The sequence below is a fragment of the Caloenas nicobarica genome, chromosome 10 (assembly GCF_036013445.1).
Source record: "Caloenas nicobarica isolate bCalNic1 chromosome 10, bCalNic1.hap1, whole genome shotgun sequence".
NCBI lineage: Eukaryota > Metazoa > Chordata > Aves > Columbiformes > Columbidae > Caloenas > Caloenas nicobarica.
The window spans coordinates 467,859-485,000 of record NC_088254.1 but is presented as its reverse complement, the minus strand read 5'-3'; positions in this window follow the sequence as shown (position 1 = coordinate 485,000).

Below are 17,142 nucleotides of genomic sequence, written 5' to 3'. Positions count from 1 at the left end.
TTAATTCATGTTATGTTTCTTCGTGTCATTTTTTTTCCCTTTGTGACTCTGTTTCAGAACCCAGGCTCACAAGCATTAGCTCAAGCCCAAGTGTAGCCAGGAGTAGGCTGAGGCATTCTTCAGTTTAGCCTGAGAAAAGATCCCTTGCAGGCTGGCAAAGGCAAGTCCCAGAGCTGCAGAGAGCAGCAGCAGGAATAGAGGCCAAGCTGTGCGCGGTTCCTGCAGAGGGAGAACCTTGACAAGGAGTTGTGGGACTGACCATGCACAAAAGAGGAGGAAGAAGAAGAAGAAGAAGAAGAAGAAGAAGAAGAAGAAGAAGAGGAAGAAGAGGAAAAAGAGGTGAGTGGTACCGTGGCATCTCTTCCAAAGCGTGACATGTAGCGATGACGAGCAGACTTTTTGCCTTCCACAACTTGTTTGGCTGCTGTGCTTCTTGGGCAGGGATGCATGAGAAGCGCTCTGGTCCCTGCCAGGCGCTTGTGTTAGCTGCAGGGAGAGCTGAGAAGTGGCAGCTGCGGCTGCCAGCATGGTGGAGCATGAGCAGCCGGCTCCCAGGCCAAATGGCCCAAAGAAATGGTGGCAAGGGGCGGTGCTGAGAAGTGCAGAGGAAGGCAAAAATCCGCCGGGGACCAGTGCCGATGTGCCCCGGGGGAAAAAGTTTCTTGCTGAGCCCAGTGCTGGCCATGGGCTGTTCCCTGAGCATGTGAGCCAGACCTGGCTCCTTGTCCCACAGGCTGCTCATGCTTCCCAGGAGCTGCCCAAGCCCTATCCTCCCTTGAGCTGGAGCTATGTCGCGGACTTGCCAGAGTGCCCAAGTGCCTCTGAGCTGATAGACCTTGTGGGCAAGAATCCTTGCTGTCCCTGTGTAGGACACCAGTGGGTGTTCCAAAGTACTGCAAGCCCTTGCAAGCCCTTGCAAGCCCTCGACATCCTATCTCTTACGGCTCCTGAGCGTTGCTCTGTAGGAGATGAGGATGGTGAGCTGTGCAGTGCTCCTCAAGAAGGAATTGCCTTGGTCTTGCCACTGCTATCCAGTTGAAAAGGATTTGCATCCATGAGCCGAGCTTGGAAGGTGGCCCTGCCAGCAGATTGTCTTGCAGCGGAGAACCTCCAGCAGCCTCATGCAAGGTTTTCTTCCCTCAGCCCCTGGCCTGTGAGTCCAGCAGCTCCTCAAGTGCTTCCTGTCAGATGTGCTGGGGCTGCCCCCGGGCCAGCTCTGGCAGTGGACACGGGAGGCTGCTCCTCTGGATCCTGCGTGGGGCCTCGTGACCACTGCGTTGCCGGGTGCTGGCATTGTGACATGGGGGTGACACAGCCGCATATGTGCAGCCCTTTGGAGGAAGCCTTTGGGGTTCTGGCTCCAAATCAGTCCCTGTAGCTACAAAATAGGGGAGTAAGCAACCTAATAGAGTCCCTTTTTTGCAAAAAGACAGTGTGGATTTGTTGCCAGTGCAGCCTTCCTTCCAGTAGCAATACTGCCTGTAGTATCATGTATGGAGGTCTCAGGGCTCGCTCAGGGCTTGTCACGCAGAACTGCAGGCCTGACAGAGCAGAACTGCTCTCCTCTCCTCTCCTCTCCTCTCCTCTCTTCTCCTCTCCTCTCCTGTCCGCCAGTCCAATATCTAAGAGACTGTTTCCCTGAAAGGACAGAGGGTTTTCAGTTCCAAAATCAATGTCAAGGACACAGAACACAATGAATTGTATTTTATTTTGTTGTTAATTTATTAATTTTCTTGATTTTATGTTAATTCATGTTATGTTTCTTCGTGTCATTTTTTTTCCCTTTGTGACTCTGTTTCAGAAGCCAGGCTCACAAGCATTAGCTCAAGCCCAAGCGTAGCCAGGAGTAGGCTGAGGCATTGTTCAGTTTAGCCTGAGAAAAGATCCCTTGCAGGCTGGCAAAGGCAAGTCCCAGAGCTGCAGAGAGCAGCAGCAGGAATAGAGGCCAAGCTGTCCACGGTTCCTGCAGAGGGAGAACCTTGACAAGGAGTTGTGGGACTGACCATGCACAAAAGAGGAGGAAGAAGAAGAAGAAGAAGAAGAAGAAGAAGAGGAAGAAGAAGAGGAAGAAGAGGTGAGTGGTACCGTGGCATCTCTTCCAAAGCGTGACATGTAGCGATGACGAGCAGACTTTTTGCCTTGCACAACTTGTTTGGCTGCTGTGCTTCTTGGGCAGGGATGCATGAGAAGCGCTCTGGTCCCTGCCAGGCGCTTGTGTTAGCTGCAGGGAGAGCTGAGAAGTGGCAGCTGCGGCTGAGAATTGGCAGCTGCGGCTGCCAGCATGGTGGAGCATGAGCAGCCGGCTCCCAGGCCAAATGGCCCAAAGAAATGGTGGCAAGGGGCGGTGCTGAGAACTGCAGAGGAAGGCAAAAATCCGCCGGGGACCAGTGCCGATGTGCCCCGGGGGAAAAAGTTCCTTGCTGAGCCCAGTGCTGGCCATGGGCTGTTCCCTGAGCATGTGAGCCAGACCTGGCTCCTTGTCCCACAGGCTGCTCATGCTTCCCAGGAGCTGCCCAAGCCCTATCCTCCCTTGAGCTGGAGCTATGTCGCGGACTTGCCAGAGTGCCCAAGTGCCTCTGAGCTGCTAGACCTTGTGGGCAAGAATCCTTGCTGTCCCTGTGTAGGACACCAGTGGGTGTTCCAAAGTACTGCAAGCCCTTGCAAGCCCTTGCAAGCCCTCGACATCCTGTCTCTTACGGCTCCTGAGCGTTGCTGTGTAGGAGATGAGGATGGTGAGCTGTGCAGTGCTCCTCAAGAAGGAATTGCCTTGGTCTTGCCACTGCTATCCAGTTGAAAAGGATTTGCATCCATGAGCCGAGCTTGGAAGGTGGCCCTGCCAGCAGATTGTCTTGCAGCGGAGAACCTCCAGCAGCCTCATGCAAGGTTTTCTTCCCTCAGCCCCTGGCCTGTGATTCCAGCAGCTCCTCAAGTGCTTCCTGTCAGATGTGCTGGGGCTGCCCCCGGGCCAGCTCTGGCAGTGGACACGGGAGGCTGCTCCTCTGGATCCTGCGTGGGGCCTGGTGACCACTGCGTTGCCGGGTGCTGGCATTGTGACATGGGGGTGACACAGCCGCATATGTGCAGCCCTTTGGAGGAAGCCTTTGGGGTGCTGGCTCCAAATCAGTCCCTGTACCTACAAAATAGGGGAGTAAGCAACCTAATAGAGTCCCTTTTTTGCAAAAAGACAGTGTGGATTTGTTGCCAGTGCAGCCTTACTTCCAGTAGCAATACTGCCTGTAGTATCATGTATGGAGGTCTCAGGGCTCGCTCAGGGCTTGTCACGCAGAACTGCAGGCCTGACAGAGCAGAACTGCTCTCCTCTCCTCTCCTCTCCTCTCCTCTCCTCTCCTCTCTTCTCCTCTCCTCTCCTGCCCGCCAGTCCAATATCTAAGAGACTGTTTGCCTGAAAGGACAGAGGGGTTTCAGTTCCAAAATCAATTGCAAGGACACATAACACAATGAATTTTATTTTATTTTGTTGTTAATTTATTAATTTTCTTGATTTTATGTTAATTCATGTTATGTTTCTTCGTGTCATTTTTTTTCCCTTTGTGACTCTGTTTCAGAACCCAGGCTCACAAGCATTAGCTCAAGCCCAAGTGTAGCCAGGAGTAGGCTGAGGCATTGTTCAGTTTAGCCTGAGAAAAGATCCCTTGCAGGCTGGCAAAGGCAAGTCCCAGAGCTGCAGAGAGCAGCAGCAGGAATAGAGGCCAAGCTGTGCGCGGTTCCTGCAGAGGGAGAACCTTGACAAGGAGTTGTGGGACTGACCATGCACAAAAGAGGAGGAAGAAGAAGAAGAAGAAGAAGAAGAAGAAGAAGAAGAAGAAGAGGAAGAAGAGGAAAAAGAGGTGAGTGGTACCGTGGCATCTCTTCCAAAGCGTGACATGTAGCGATGACGAGCAGACTTTTTGCCTTCCACAACTTGTTTGGCTGCTGTGCTTCTTGGGCAGGGATGCATGAGAAGCGCTCTGGTCCCTGCCAGGCGCTTGTGTTAGCTGCAGGGAGAGCTGAGAAGTGGCAGCTGCGGCTGCCAGCATGGTGGAGCATGAGCAGCCGGCTCCCAGGCCAAATGGCCCAAAGAAATGGTGGCAAGGGGCGGTGCTGAGAAGTGCAGAGGAAGGCAAAAATCCGCCGGGGACCAGTGCCGATGTGCCCCGGGGGAAAAAGTTTCTTGCTGAGCCCAGTGCTGGCCATGGGCTGTTCCCTGAGCATGTGAGCCAGACCTGGCTCCTTGTCCCACAGGCTGCTCATGCTTCCCAGGAGCTGCCCAAGCCCTATCCTCCCTTGAGCTGGAGCTATGTCGCGGACTTGCCAGAGTGCCCAAGTGCCTCTGAGCTGATAGACCTTGTGGGCAAGAATCCTTGCTGTCCCTGTGTAGGACACCAGTGGGTGTTCCAAAGTACTGCAAGCCCTTGCAAGCCCTTGCAAGCCCTCGACATCCTATCTCTTACGGCTCCTGAGCGTTGCTCTGTAGGAGATGAGGATGGTGAGCTGTGCAGTGCTCCTCAAGAAGGAATTGCCTTGGTCTTGCCACTGCTATCCAGTTGAAAAGGATTTGCATCCATGAGCCGAGCTTGGAAGGTGGCCCTGCCAGCAGATTGTCTTGCAGCGGAGAACCTCCAGCAGCCTCATGCAAGGTTTTCTTCCCTCAGCCCCTGGCCTGTGAGTCCAGCAGCTCCTCAAGTGCTTCCTGTCAGATGTGCTGGGGCTGCCCCCGGGCCAGCTCTGGCAGTGGACACGGGAGGCTGCTCCTCTGGATCCTGCGTGGGGCCTGGTGACCACTGCGTTGCCGGGTGCTGGCATTGTGACATGGGGGTGACACAGCCGCATATGTGCAGCCCTTTGGAGGAAGCCTTTGGGGTGCTGGCTCCAAATCAGTCCCTGTACCTACAAAATAGGGGAGTAAGCAACCTAATAGAGTCCCTTTTTTGCAAAAAGACAGTGTGGATTTGTTGCCAGTGCAGCCTTACTTCCAGTAGCAATACTGCCTGTAGTATCATGTATGGAGGTCTCAGGGCTCGCTCAGGGCTTGTCACGCAGAACTGCAGGCCTGACAGAGCAGAACTGCTCTCCTCTCCTCTCCTCTCCTCTCCTCTCTTCTCCTCTCCTCTCCTGTCCGCCAGTCCAATATCTAAGAGACTGTTTCCCTGAAAGGACAGAGGGTTTTCAGTTCCAAAATCAATGTCAAGGACACAGAACACAATGAATTGTATTTTATTTTGTTGTTAATTTATTAATTTTCTTGATTTTATGTTAATTCATGTTATGTTTCTTCGTGTCATTTTTTTTCCCTTTGTGACTCTGTTTCAGAACCCAGGCTCACAAGCATTAGCTCAAGCCCAAGCGTAGCCAGGAGTAGGCTGAGGCATTCTTCAGTTTAGCCTGAGAAAAGATCCCTTGCAGGCTGGCAAAGGCAAGTCCCAGAGCTGCAGAGAGCAGCAGCAGGAATAGAGGCCAAGCTGTCCACGGTTCCTGCAGAGGGAGAACCTTGACAAGGAGTTGTGGGACTGACCATGCACAAAAGAGGAGGAAGAAGAAGAAGAAGAAGAAGAAGAAGAAGAGGAAGAAGAAGAGGAAGAAGAGGTGAGTGGTACCGTGGCATCTCTTCCAAAGCGTGACATGTAGCGATGACGAGCAGACTTTTTGCCTTGCACAACTTGTTTGGCTGCTGTGCTTCTTGGGCAGGGATGCATGAGAAGCGCTCTGGTCCCTGCCAGGCGCTTGTGTTAGCTGCAGGGAGAGCTGAGAAGTGGCAGCTGCGGCTGAGAATTGGCAGCTGCGGCTGCCAGCATGGTGGAGCATGAGCAGCCGGCTCCCAGGCCAAATGGCCCAAAGAAATGGTGGCAAGGGGCGGTGCTGAGAACTGCAGAGGAAGGCAAAAATCCGCCGGGGACCAGTGCCGATGTGCCCCGGGGGAAAAAGTTCCTTGCTGAGCCCAGTGCTGGCCATGGGCTGTTCCCTGAGCATGTGAGCCAGACCTGGCTCCTTGTCCCACAGGCTGCTCATGCTTCCCAGGAGCTGCCCAAGCCCTATCCTCCCTTGAGCTGGAGCTATGTCGCGGACTTGCCAGAGTGCCCAAGTGCCTCTGAGCTGATAGACCTTGTGGGCAAGAATCCTTGCTGTCCCTGTGTAGGACACCAGTGGGTGTTCCAAAGTACTGCAAGCCCTTGCAAGCCCTTGCAAGCCCTCGACATCCTGTCTCTTACAGCTCCTGAGCGTTGCTGTGTAGGAGATGAGGATGGTGAGCTGTGCAGTGCTCCTCAAGAAGGAATTGCCTTGGTCTTGCCACTGCTATCCAGTTGAAAAGGATTTGCATCCATGAGCCGAGCTTGGAAGGTGGCCCTGCCAGCAGATTGTCTTGCAGCGGAGAACCTCCAGCAGCCTCATGCAAGGTTTTCTTCCCTCAGCCCCTGGCCTGTGATTCCAGCAGCTCCTCAAGTGCTTCCTGTCAGATGTGCTGGGGCTGCCCCCGGGCCAGCTCTGGCAGTGGACACGGGAGGCTGCTCCTCTGGATCCTGCGTGGGGCCTGGTGACCACTGCGTTGCCGGGTGCTGGCATTGTGACATGGGGGTGACACAGCCGCATATGTGCAGCCCTTTGGAGGAAGCCTTTGGGGTGCTGGCTCCAAATCAGTCCCTGTACCTACAAAATAGGGGAGTAAGCAACCTAATAGAGTCCCTTTTTTGCAAAAAGACAGTGTGGATTTGTTGCCAGTGCAGCCTTACTTCCAGTAGCAATACTGCCTGTAGTATCATGTATGGAGGTCTCAGGGCTCGCTCAGGGCTTGTCACGCAGAACTGCAGGCCTGACAGAGCAGAACTGCTCTCCTCTCCTCTCCTCTCCTCTCCTCTCCTCTCCTCTCCTCTCTTCTCCTCTCCTCTCCTGCCCGCCAGTCCAATATCTAAGAGACTGTTTGCCTGAAAGGACAGAGGGGTTTCAGTTCCAAAATCAATTGCAAGGACACATAACACAATGAATTTTATTTTATTTTGTTGTTAATTTATTAATTTTCTTGATTTTATGTTAATTCATGTTATGTTTCTTCGTGTCATTTTTTTTCCCTTTGTGACTCTGTTTCAGAACCCAGGCTCACAAGCATTAGCTCAAGCCCAAGTGTAGCCAGGAGTAGGCTGAGGCATTGTTCAGTTTAGCCTGAGAAAAGATCCCTTGCAGGCTGGCAAAGGCAAGTCCCAGAGCTGCAGAGAGCAGCAGCAGGAATAGAGGCCAAGCTGTGCGCGGTTCCTGCAGAGGGAGAACCTTGACAAGGAGTTGTGGGACTGACCATGCACAAAAGAGGAGGAAGAAGAAGAAGAAGAAGAAGAAGAAGAAGAAGAAGAAGAAGAGGAAGAAGAGGAAAAAGAGGTGAGTGGTACCGTGGCATCTCTTCCAAAGCGTGACATGTAGCGATGACGAGCAGACTTTTTGCCTTCCACAACTTGTTTGGCTGCTGTGCTTCTTGGGCAGGGATGCATGAGAAGCGCTCTGGTCCCTGCCAGGCGCTTGTGTTAGCTGCAGGGAGAGCTGAGAAGTGGCAGCTGCGGCTGCCAGCATGGTGGAGCATGAGCAGCCGGCTCCCAGGCCAAATGGCCCAAAGAAATGGTGGCAAGGGGCGGTGCTGAGAAGTGCAGAGGAAGGCAAAAATCCGCCGGGGACCAGTGCCGATGTGCCCCGGGGGAAAAAGTTTCTTGCTGAGCCCAGTGCTGGCCATGGGCTGTTCCCTGAGCATGTGAGCCAGACCTGGCTCCTTGTCCCACAGGCTGCTCATGCTTCCCAGGAGCTGCCCAAGCCCTATCCTCCCTTGAGCTGGAGCTATGTCGCGGACTTGCCAGAGTGCCCAAGTGCCTCTGAGCTGATAGACCTTGTGGGCAAGAATCCTTGCTGTCCCTGTGTAGGACACCAGTGGGTGTTCCAAAGTACTGCAAGCCCTTGCAAGCCCTTGCAAGCCCTCGACATCCTATCTCTTACGGCTCCTGAGCGTTGCTCTGTAGGAGATGAGGATGGTGAGCTGTGCAGTGCTCCTCAAGAAGGAATTGCCTTGGTCTTGCCACTGCTATCCAGTTGAAAAGGATTTGCATCCATGAGCCGAGCTTGGAAGGTGGCCCTGCCAGCAGATTGTCTTGCAGCGGAGAACCTCCAGCAGCCTCATGCAAGGTTTTCTTCCCTCAGCCCCTGGCCTGTGAGTCCAGCAGCTCCTCAAGTGCTTCCTGTCAGATGTGCTGGGGCTGCCCCCGGGCCAGCTCTGGCAGTGGACACGGGAGGCTGCTCCTCTGGATCCTGCGTGGGGCCTGGTGACCACTGCGTTGCCGGGTGCTGGCATTGTGACATGGGGGTGACACAGCCGCATATGTGCAGCCCTTTGGAGGAAGCCTTTGGGGTGCTGGCTCCAAATCAGTCCCTGTACCTACAAAATAGGGGAGTAAGCAACCTAATAGAGTCCCTTTTTTGCAAAAAGACAGTGTGGATTTGTTGCCAGTGCAGCCTTACTTCCAGTAGCAATACTGCCTGTAGTATCATGTATGGAGGTCTCAGGGCTCGCTCAGGGCTTGTCACGCAGAACTGCAGGCCTGACAGAGCAGAACTGCTCTCCTCTCCTCTCCTCTCCTCTCCTCTCCTCTCCTCTCTTCTCCTCTCCTCTCCTGCCCGCCAGTCCAATATCTAAGAGACTGTTTGCCTGAAAGGACAGAGGGGTTTCAGTTCCAAAATCAATTGCAAGGACACATAACACAATGAATTTTATTTTATTTTGTTGTTAATTTATTAATTTTCTTGATTTTATGTTAATTCATGTTATGTTTCTTCGTGTCATTTTTTTTCCCTTTGTGACTCTGTTTCAGAACCCAGGCTCACAAGCATTAGCTCAAGCCCAAGTGTAGCCAGGAGTAGGCTGAGGCATTCTTCAGTTTAGCCTGAGAAAAGATCCCTTGCAGGCTGGCAAAGGCAAGTCCCAGAGCTGCAGAGAGCAGCAGCAGGAATAGAGGCCAAGCTGTGCGCGGTTCCTGCAGAGGGAGAACCTTGACAAGGAGTTGTGGGACTGACCATGCACAAAAGAGGAGGAAGAAGAAGAAGAAGAAGAAGAAGAAGAAGAAGAAGAAGAAGAAGAAGAGGAAGAAGAGGAAAAAGAGGTGAGTGGTACCGTGGCATCTCTTCCAAAGCGTGACATGTAGCGATGACGAGCAGACTTTTTGCCTTCCACAACTTGTTTGGCTGCTGTGCTTCTTGGGCAGGGATGCATGAGAAGCGCTCTGGTCCCTGCCAGGCGCTTGTGTTAGCTGCAGGGAGAGCTGAGAAGTGGCAGCTGCGGCTGCCAGCATGGTGGAGCATGAGCAGCCGGCTCCCAGGCCAAATGGCCCAAAGAAATGGTGGCAAGGGGCGGTGCTGAGAAGTGCAGAGGAAGGCAAAAATCCGCCGGGGACCAGTGCCGATGTGCCCCGGGGGAAAAAGTTTCTTGCTGAGCCCAGTGCTGGCCATGGGCTGTTCCCTGAGCATGTGAGCCAGACCTGGCTCCTTGTCCCACAGGCTGCTCATGCTTCCCAGGAGCTGCCCAAGCCCTATCCTCCCTTGAGCTGGAGCTATGTCGCGGACTTGCCAGAGTGCCCAAGTGCCTCTGAGCTGATAGACCTTGTGGGCAAGAATCCTTGCTGTCCCTGTGTAGGACACCAGTGGGTGTTCCAAAGTACTGCAAGCCCTTGCAAGCCCTTGCAAGCCCTCGACATCCTATCTCTTACGGCTCCTGAGCGTTGCTCTGTAGGAGATGAGGATGGTGAGCTGTGCAGTGCTCCTCAAGAAGGAATTGCCTTGGTCTTGCCACTGCTATCCAGTTGAAAAGGATTTGCATCCATGAGCCGAGCTTGGAAGGTGGCCCTGCCAGCAGATTGTCTTGCAGCGGAGAACCTCCAGCAGCCTCATGCAAGGTTTTCTTCCCTCAGCCCCTGGCCTGTGAGTCCAGCAGCTCCTCAAGTGCTTCCTGTCAGATGTGCTGGGGCTGCCCCCGGGCCAGCTCTGGCAGTGGACACGGGAGGCTGCTCCTCTGGATCCTGCGTGGGGCCTCGTGACCACTGCGTTGCCGGGTGCTGGCATTGTGACATGGGGGTGACACAGCCGCATATGTGCAGCCCTTTGGAGGAAGCCTTTGGGGTGCTGGCTCCAAATCAGTCCCTGTACCTACAAAATAGGGGAGTAAGCAACCTAATAGAGTCCCTTTTTTGCAAAAAGACAGTGTGGATTTGTTGCCAGTGCAGCCTTACTTCCAGTAGCAATACTGCCTGTAGTATCATGTATGGAGGTCTCAGGGCTCGCTCAGGGCTTGTCACGCAGAACTGCAGGCCTGACAGAGCAGAACTGCTCTCCTCTCCTCTCCTCTCCTCTCCTCTCTTCTCCTCTCCTCTCCTGTCCGCCAGTCCAATATCTAAGAGACTGTTTCCCTGAAAGGACAGAGGGGTTTCAGTTCCAAAATCAATTGCAAGGACACAGAACACAATGAATTGTATTTTATTTTGTTGTTAATTTATTAATTTTCTTGATTTTATGTTAATTCATGTTATGTTTCTTCGTGTCATTTTTTTTCCCTTTGTGACTCTGTTTCAGAACCCAGGCTCACAAGCATTAGCTCAAGCCCAAGCGTAGCCAGGAGTAGGCTGAGGCATTCTTCAGTTTAGCCTGAGAAAAGATCCCTTGCAGGCTGGCAAAGGCAAGTCCCAGAGCTGCAGAGAGCAGCAGCAGGAATAGAGGCCAAGCTGTCCACGGTTCCTGCAGAGGGAGAACCTTGACAAGGAGTTGTGGGACTGACCATGCACAAAAGAGGAGGAAGAAGAAGAAGAAGAAGAAGAAGAAGAAGAGGAAGAAGAAGAGGAAGAAGAGGTGAGTGGTACCGTGGCATCTCTTCCAAAGCGTGACATGTAGCGATGACGAGCAGACTTTTTGCCTTGCACAACTTGTTTGGCTGCTGTGCTTCTTGGGCAGGGATGCATGAGAAGCGCTCTGGTCCCTGCCAGGCGCTTGTGTTAGCTGCAGGGAGAGCTGAGAAGTGGCAGCTGCGGCTGCCAGCATGGTGGAGCATGAGCAGCCGGCTCCCAGGCCAAATGGCCCAAAGAAATGGTGGCAAGGGGCGGTGCTGAGAAGTGCAGAGGAAGGCAAAAAACCGCCGGGGACCAGTGCCGATGTGCCCCGGGGGAAAAAGTTCCTTGCTGAGCCCAGTGCTGGCCATGGGCTGTTCCCTGAGCATGTGAGCCAGACCTGGCTCCTTGTCCCACAGGCTGCTCATGCTTCCCAGGAGCTGCCCAAGCCCTATCCTCCCTTGAGCTGGAGCTATGTCGCGGACTTGCCAGAGTGCCCAAGTGCCTCTGAGCTGATAGACCTTGTGGGCAAGAATCCTTGCTGTCCCTGTGTAGGACACCAGTGGGTTTTCCAAAGTACTGCAAGCCCTTGCAAGCCCTTGCAAGCCCTCGACATCCTATCTCTTACGGCTCCTGAGCGTTGCTGTGTAGGAGATGAGGATGGTGAGCTCTGCAGTACTCCTCAAGAAGGAATTGCCTTGGTCTTGCCACTGCTATCCAGTTGAAAAGGATTTGCATCCATGAGCCGAGCTTGGAAGGTGGCCCTGCCAGCAGATTGTCTTGCAGCGGAGAACCTCCAGCAGCCTCATGCAAGGTTTTCTTCCCTCAGCCCCTGGCCTGTGATTCCAGCAGCTCCTCAAGTGCTTCCTGTCAGATGTGCTGGGGCTGCCCCCGGGCCAGCTCTGGCAGTGGACACGGGAGGCTGCTCCTCTGGATCCTGCGTGGGGCCTGGTGACCACTGCGTTGCCGGGTGCTGGCATTGTGACATGGGGGTGACACAGCCGCATATGTGCAGCCCTTTGGAGGAAGCCTTTGGAGTGCTGGCTCCAAATCAGTCCCTGTACCTACAAAATAGGGGAGTAAGCAACCTAATAGAGTCCCTTTTTTGCAAAAAGACAGTGTGGATTTGTTGCCAGTGCAGCCTTACTTCCAGTAGCAATACTGCCTGTAGTATCATGTATGGAGGCCTCAGGGCTCGCTCAGGGCTTGTCACGCAGAACTGCAGGCCTGACAGAGCAGAACTGCTCTCCTCTCCTCTCCTCTCCTCTCCTCTCCTCTCCTCTCCTCTCCTCTCCTCTCCTCTCCTCTCCTCGCCTCGCCTCGCCTCGCCTCTCCTCGCCTCTCCTCTCCTCTCCTCTCCTCTCCTCTTCTCTTCTCTCCTGTCCGCCAGTCCAATATCTAAGAGACTGTTTGCCTGAAAGGACAGAGGGTTTTCAGTTCCAAAATCAATTTCAAGGACACAGAACACAATGAATTTTATTTTATTTTGTTGTTAATTTATTAATTTTCTTCATTTTATGTTAATTCATGTTATGTTTCTTCGTGTCATTTTTTTTCCCTTTGTGACTCTGTTTCAGAACCCAGGCTCACAAGCATTAGCTCAAGCCCAAGTGTAGCCAGGAGTAGGCTGAGGCATTGTTCAGTTTAGCCTGAGAAAAGATCCCTTGCAGGCTGGCAAAGGCAAGTCCCAGAGCTGCAGAGAGCAGCAGCAGGAATAGAGGCCAAGCTGTCCGCGGTTCCTGCAGAAGGAGAACCTTGACAAGGAGTTGTGGGACTGACCATGCACAAAAGAGGAGGAAGAAGAAGAAGAAGAAGAAGAAGAAGAAGAAGAAGAAGAGGAAGAAGAGGAAGAAGAGGTGAGTGGTACCGTGGCATCTCTTCCAAAACGTGACATGTAGCGATGACGAGCAGACTTTTTGCCTTGCACAACTTGTTTGGCTGCTGTGCTTCTTGGGCAGGGATGCATGAGAAGTGCTCTGGTCCCTGCCAGGCGCTTGTGTTAGCTGCAGGGAGAGCTGAGAAGTGGCAGTTCCGGCTGCCAGCATGGTGGAGCATGAGCAGCCGGCTCCCAGGCCAAATGGCCCAAAGAAATGGTGGCAAGGGGCGGTGCTGAGAAGTGCAGAGGAAGGCAAAAATCCGCCGGGGACCAGTGCCGATGTGCCCCGGGGGAAAAAGTTCCTTGCTGAGCCCAGTGCTGGCCATGGGCTGTTCCCTGAGCATGTGAGCCAGACCTGGCTCCTTGTCCCACAGGCTGCTCATGCTTCCCAGGAGCTGCCCAAGCCCTATCCTCCCTTGAGCTGGAGCTATGTCGCGGACTTGCCAGAGTGCCCAAGTGCCTCTGAGCTGATAGACCTTGTGGGCAAGAATCCTTGCTGTCCCTGTGTAGGACACCAGTGGGTGTTCCAAAGCACTGCAAGCCCTTGCAAGCCCTTGCAAGCCCTCGACATCCTATCTCTTACGACTCCTGAGCGTTGCTCTGTAGGAGATGAGGATGGTGAGCTGTGCAGTGTTCCTCAAGAAGGAATTGCCTTGGTCTTGCCACTGCTATCCAGTTGAAAAGGATTTGCATCCATGAGCCGAGCTTGGAAGGTGGCCCTGCCAGCAGATTGTCTTGCAGCGGAGAACCTCCAGCAGCCTCATGCAAGGTTTTCTTCCCTCAGCCCCTGGCCTGTGATTCCAGCAGCTCCTCAAGTGCTTCCTGTCAGATGTGCTGGGGCTGCCCCCGGGCCAGCTCTGGCAGTGGACACGGGAGGCTGCTCCTCTGGATCCTGCGTGGAGCCTCGTGACAACTGCGTTGCCGGGTGCTGGCATTGTGACATGGGGGTGACACAGCCGCATATGTGCAGCCCTTTGGAGGAAGCCTTTGGGGTGCTGGCTCCAAATCAGTCCCTGTAGCTACAAAATAGGGGAGTAAGCAACCTAATAGAGTCCCTTTTTTGCAAAAAGACAGTGTGGATTTGTTGCCAGTGCAGCCTTACTTCCAGTAGCAATACTGCCTGTAGTATCATGTATGGAGGCCTCAGGGCTCGCTCAGGGCTTGTCACGCAGAACTGCAGGCCTGACAGAGCAGAACTGCTCTCCTCTCCTCTCCTCTCCTCTCCTCTCCTCTCCTCTCCTCTCCTCTCCTCTCCTCTCCTCTCCTCTCCTCTCCTCTCCTCGCCTCTCCTCTCCTCTCCTCTCCTCTCCTCTCTTCTCCTCTCCTCTCCTGTCCGCCAGTCCAATATCTAAGAGACTGTTTCCCTGAAAGGACAGAGGGTTTTCAGTTCCAAAATCAATGTCAAGGACACAGAACACAATGAATTGTATTTTATTTTGTTGTTAATTTATTAATTTTCTTGATTTTATGTTAATTCATGTTATGTTTCTTCGTGTCATTTTTTTTCCCTTTGTGACTCTGTTTCAGAACCCAGGCTCACAAGCATTAGCTCAAGCCCAAGCGTAGCCAGGAGTAGGCTGAGGCATTCTTCAGTTTAGCCTGAGAAAAGATCCCTTGCAGGCTGGCAAAGGCAAGTCCCAGAGCTGCAGAGAGCAGCAGCAGGAATAGAGGCCAAGCTGTCCACGGTTCCTGCAGAGGGAGAACCTTGACAAGGAGTTGTGGGACTGACCATGCACAAAAGAGGAGGAAGAAGAAGAAGAAGAAGAAGAAGAAGAAGAGGAAGAAGAAGAGGAAGAAGAGGTGAGTGGTACCGTGGCATCTCTTCCAAAGCGTGACATGTAGCGATGACGAGCAGACTTTTTGCCTTGCACAACTTGTTTGGCTGCTGTGCTTCTTGGGCAGGGATGCATGAGAAGCGCTCTGGTCCCTGCCAGGCGCTTGTGTTAGCTGCAGGGAGAGCTGAGAAGTGGCAGCTGCGGCTGCCAGCATGGTGGAGCATGAGCAGCCGGCTCCCAGGCCAAATGGCCCAAAGAAATGGTGGCAAGGGGCGGTGCTGAGAAGTGCAGAGGAAGGCAAAAAACCGCCGGGGACCAGTGCCGATGTGCCCCGGGGGAAAAAGTTCCTTGCTGAGCCCAGTGCTGGCCATGGGCTGTTCCCTGAGCATGTGAGCCAGACCTGGCTCCTTGTCCCACAGGCTGCTCATGCTTGCCAGGAGCTGCCCAAGCCCTATCCTCCCTTGAGCTGGAGCTATGTCGCGGACTTGCCAGAGTGCCCAAGTGCCTCTGAGCTGATAGACCTTGTGGGCAAGAATCCTTGCTGTCCCTGTGTAGGACACCAGTGGGTTTTCCAAAGTACTGCAAGCCCTTGCAAGCCCTTGCAAGCCCTCGACATCCTATCTCTTACGGCTCCTGAGCGTTGCTGTGTAGGAGATGAGGATGGTGAGCTCTGCAGTACTCCTCAAGAAGGAATTGCCTTGGTCTTGCCACTGCTATCCAGTTGAAAAGGATTTGCATCCATGAGCCGAGCTTGGAAGGTGGCCCTGCCAGCAGATTGTCTTGCAGCGGAGAACCTCCAGCAGCCTCATGCAAGGTTTTCTTCCCTCAGCCCCTGGCCTGTGATTCCAGCAGCTCCTCAAGTGCTTCCTGTCAGATGTGCTGGGGCTGCCCCCGGGCCAGCTCTGGCAGTGGACACGGGAGGCTGCTCCTCTGGATCCTGCGTGGGGCCTGGTGACCACTGCGTTGCCGGGTGCTGGCATTGTGACATGGGGGTGACACAGCCGCATATGTGCAGCCCTTTGGAGGAAGCCTTTGGAGTGCTGGCTCCAAATCAGTCCCTGTACCTACAAAATAGGGGAGTAAGCAACCTAATAGAGTCCCTTTTTTGCAAAAAGACAGTGTGGATTTGTTGCCAGTGCAGCCTTACTTCCAGTAGCAATACTGCCTGTAGTATCATGTATGGAGGCCTCAGGGCTCGCTCAGGGCTTGTCACGCAGAACTGCAGGCCTGACAGAGCAGAACTGCTCTCCTCTCCTCTCCTCTCCTCTCCTCTCCTCTCCTCTCCTCTCCTCTCCTCTCCTCTCCTCTCCTCGCCTCGCCTCGCCTCTCCTCGCCTCTCCTCTCCTCTCCTCTCCTCTCCTCTTCTCTTCTCTCCTGTCCGCCAGTCCAATATCTAAGAGACTGTTTGCCTGAAAGGACAGAGGGTTTTCAGTTCCAAAATCAATTTCAAGGACACAGAACACAATGAATTTTATTTTATTTTGTTGTTAATTTATTAATTTTCTTCATTTTATGTTAATTCATGTTATGTTTCTTCGTGTCATTTTTTTTCCCTTTGTGACTCTGTTTCAGAACCCAGGCTCACAAGCATTAGCTCAAGCCCAAGTGTAGCCAGGAGTAGGCTGAGGCATTGTTCAGTTTAGCCTGAGAAAAGATCCCTTGCAGGCTGGCAAAGGCAAGTCCCAGAGCTGCAGAGAGCAGCAGCAGGAATAGAGGCCAAGCTGTCCGCGGTTCCTGCAGAAGGAGAACCTTGACAAGGAGTTGTGGGACTGACCATGCACAAAAGAGGAGGAAGAAGAAGAAGAAGAAGAAGAAGAAGAAGAAGAAGAAGAGGAAGAAGAGGAAGAAGAGGTGAGTGGTACCGTGGCATCTCTTCCAAAACGTGACATGTAGCGATGACGAGCAGACTTTTTGCCTTGCACAACTTGTTTGGCTGCTGTGCTTCTTGGGCAGGGATGCATGAGAAGTGCTCTGGTCCCTGCCAGGCGCTTGTGTTAGCTGCAGGGAGAGCTGAGAAGTGGCAGTTCCGGCTGCCAGCATGGTGGAGCATGAGCAGCCGGCTCCCAGGCCAAATGGCCCAAAGAAATGGTGGCAAGGGGCGGTGCTGAGAAGTGCAGAGGAAGGCAAAAATCCGCCGGGGACCAGTGCCGATGTGCCCCGGGGGAAAAAGTTCCTTGCTGAGCCCAGTGCTGGCCATGGGCTGTTCCCTGAGCATGTGAGCCAGACCTGGCTCCTTGTCCCACAGGCTGCTCATGCTTCCCAGGAGCTGCCCAAGCCCTATCCTCCCTTGAGCTGGAGCTATGTCACGGACTTGCCAGAGTGCCCAAGTGCCTCTGAGCTGATAGACCTTGTGGGCAAGAATCCTTGCTGTCCCTGTGTAGGACACCAGTGGGTGTTCCAAAGCACTGCAAGCCCTTGCAAGCCCTTGCAAGCCCTCGACATCCTATCTCTTACGACTCCTGAGCGTTGCTCTGTAGGAGATGAGGATGGTGAGCTGTGCAGTGTTCCTCAAGAAGGAATTGCCTTGGTCTTGCCACTGCTATCCAGTTGAAAAGGATTTGCATCCATGAGCCGAGCTTGGAAGGTGGCCCTGCCAGCAGATTGTCTTGCAGCGGAGAACCTCCAGCAGCCTCATGCAAGGTTTTCTTCCCTCAGCCCC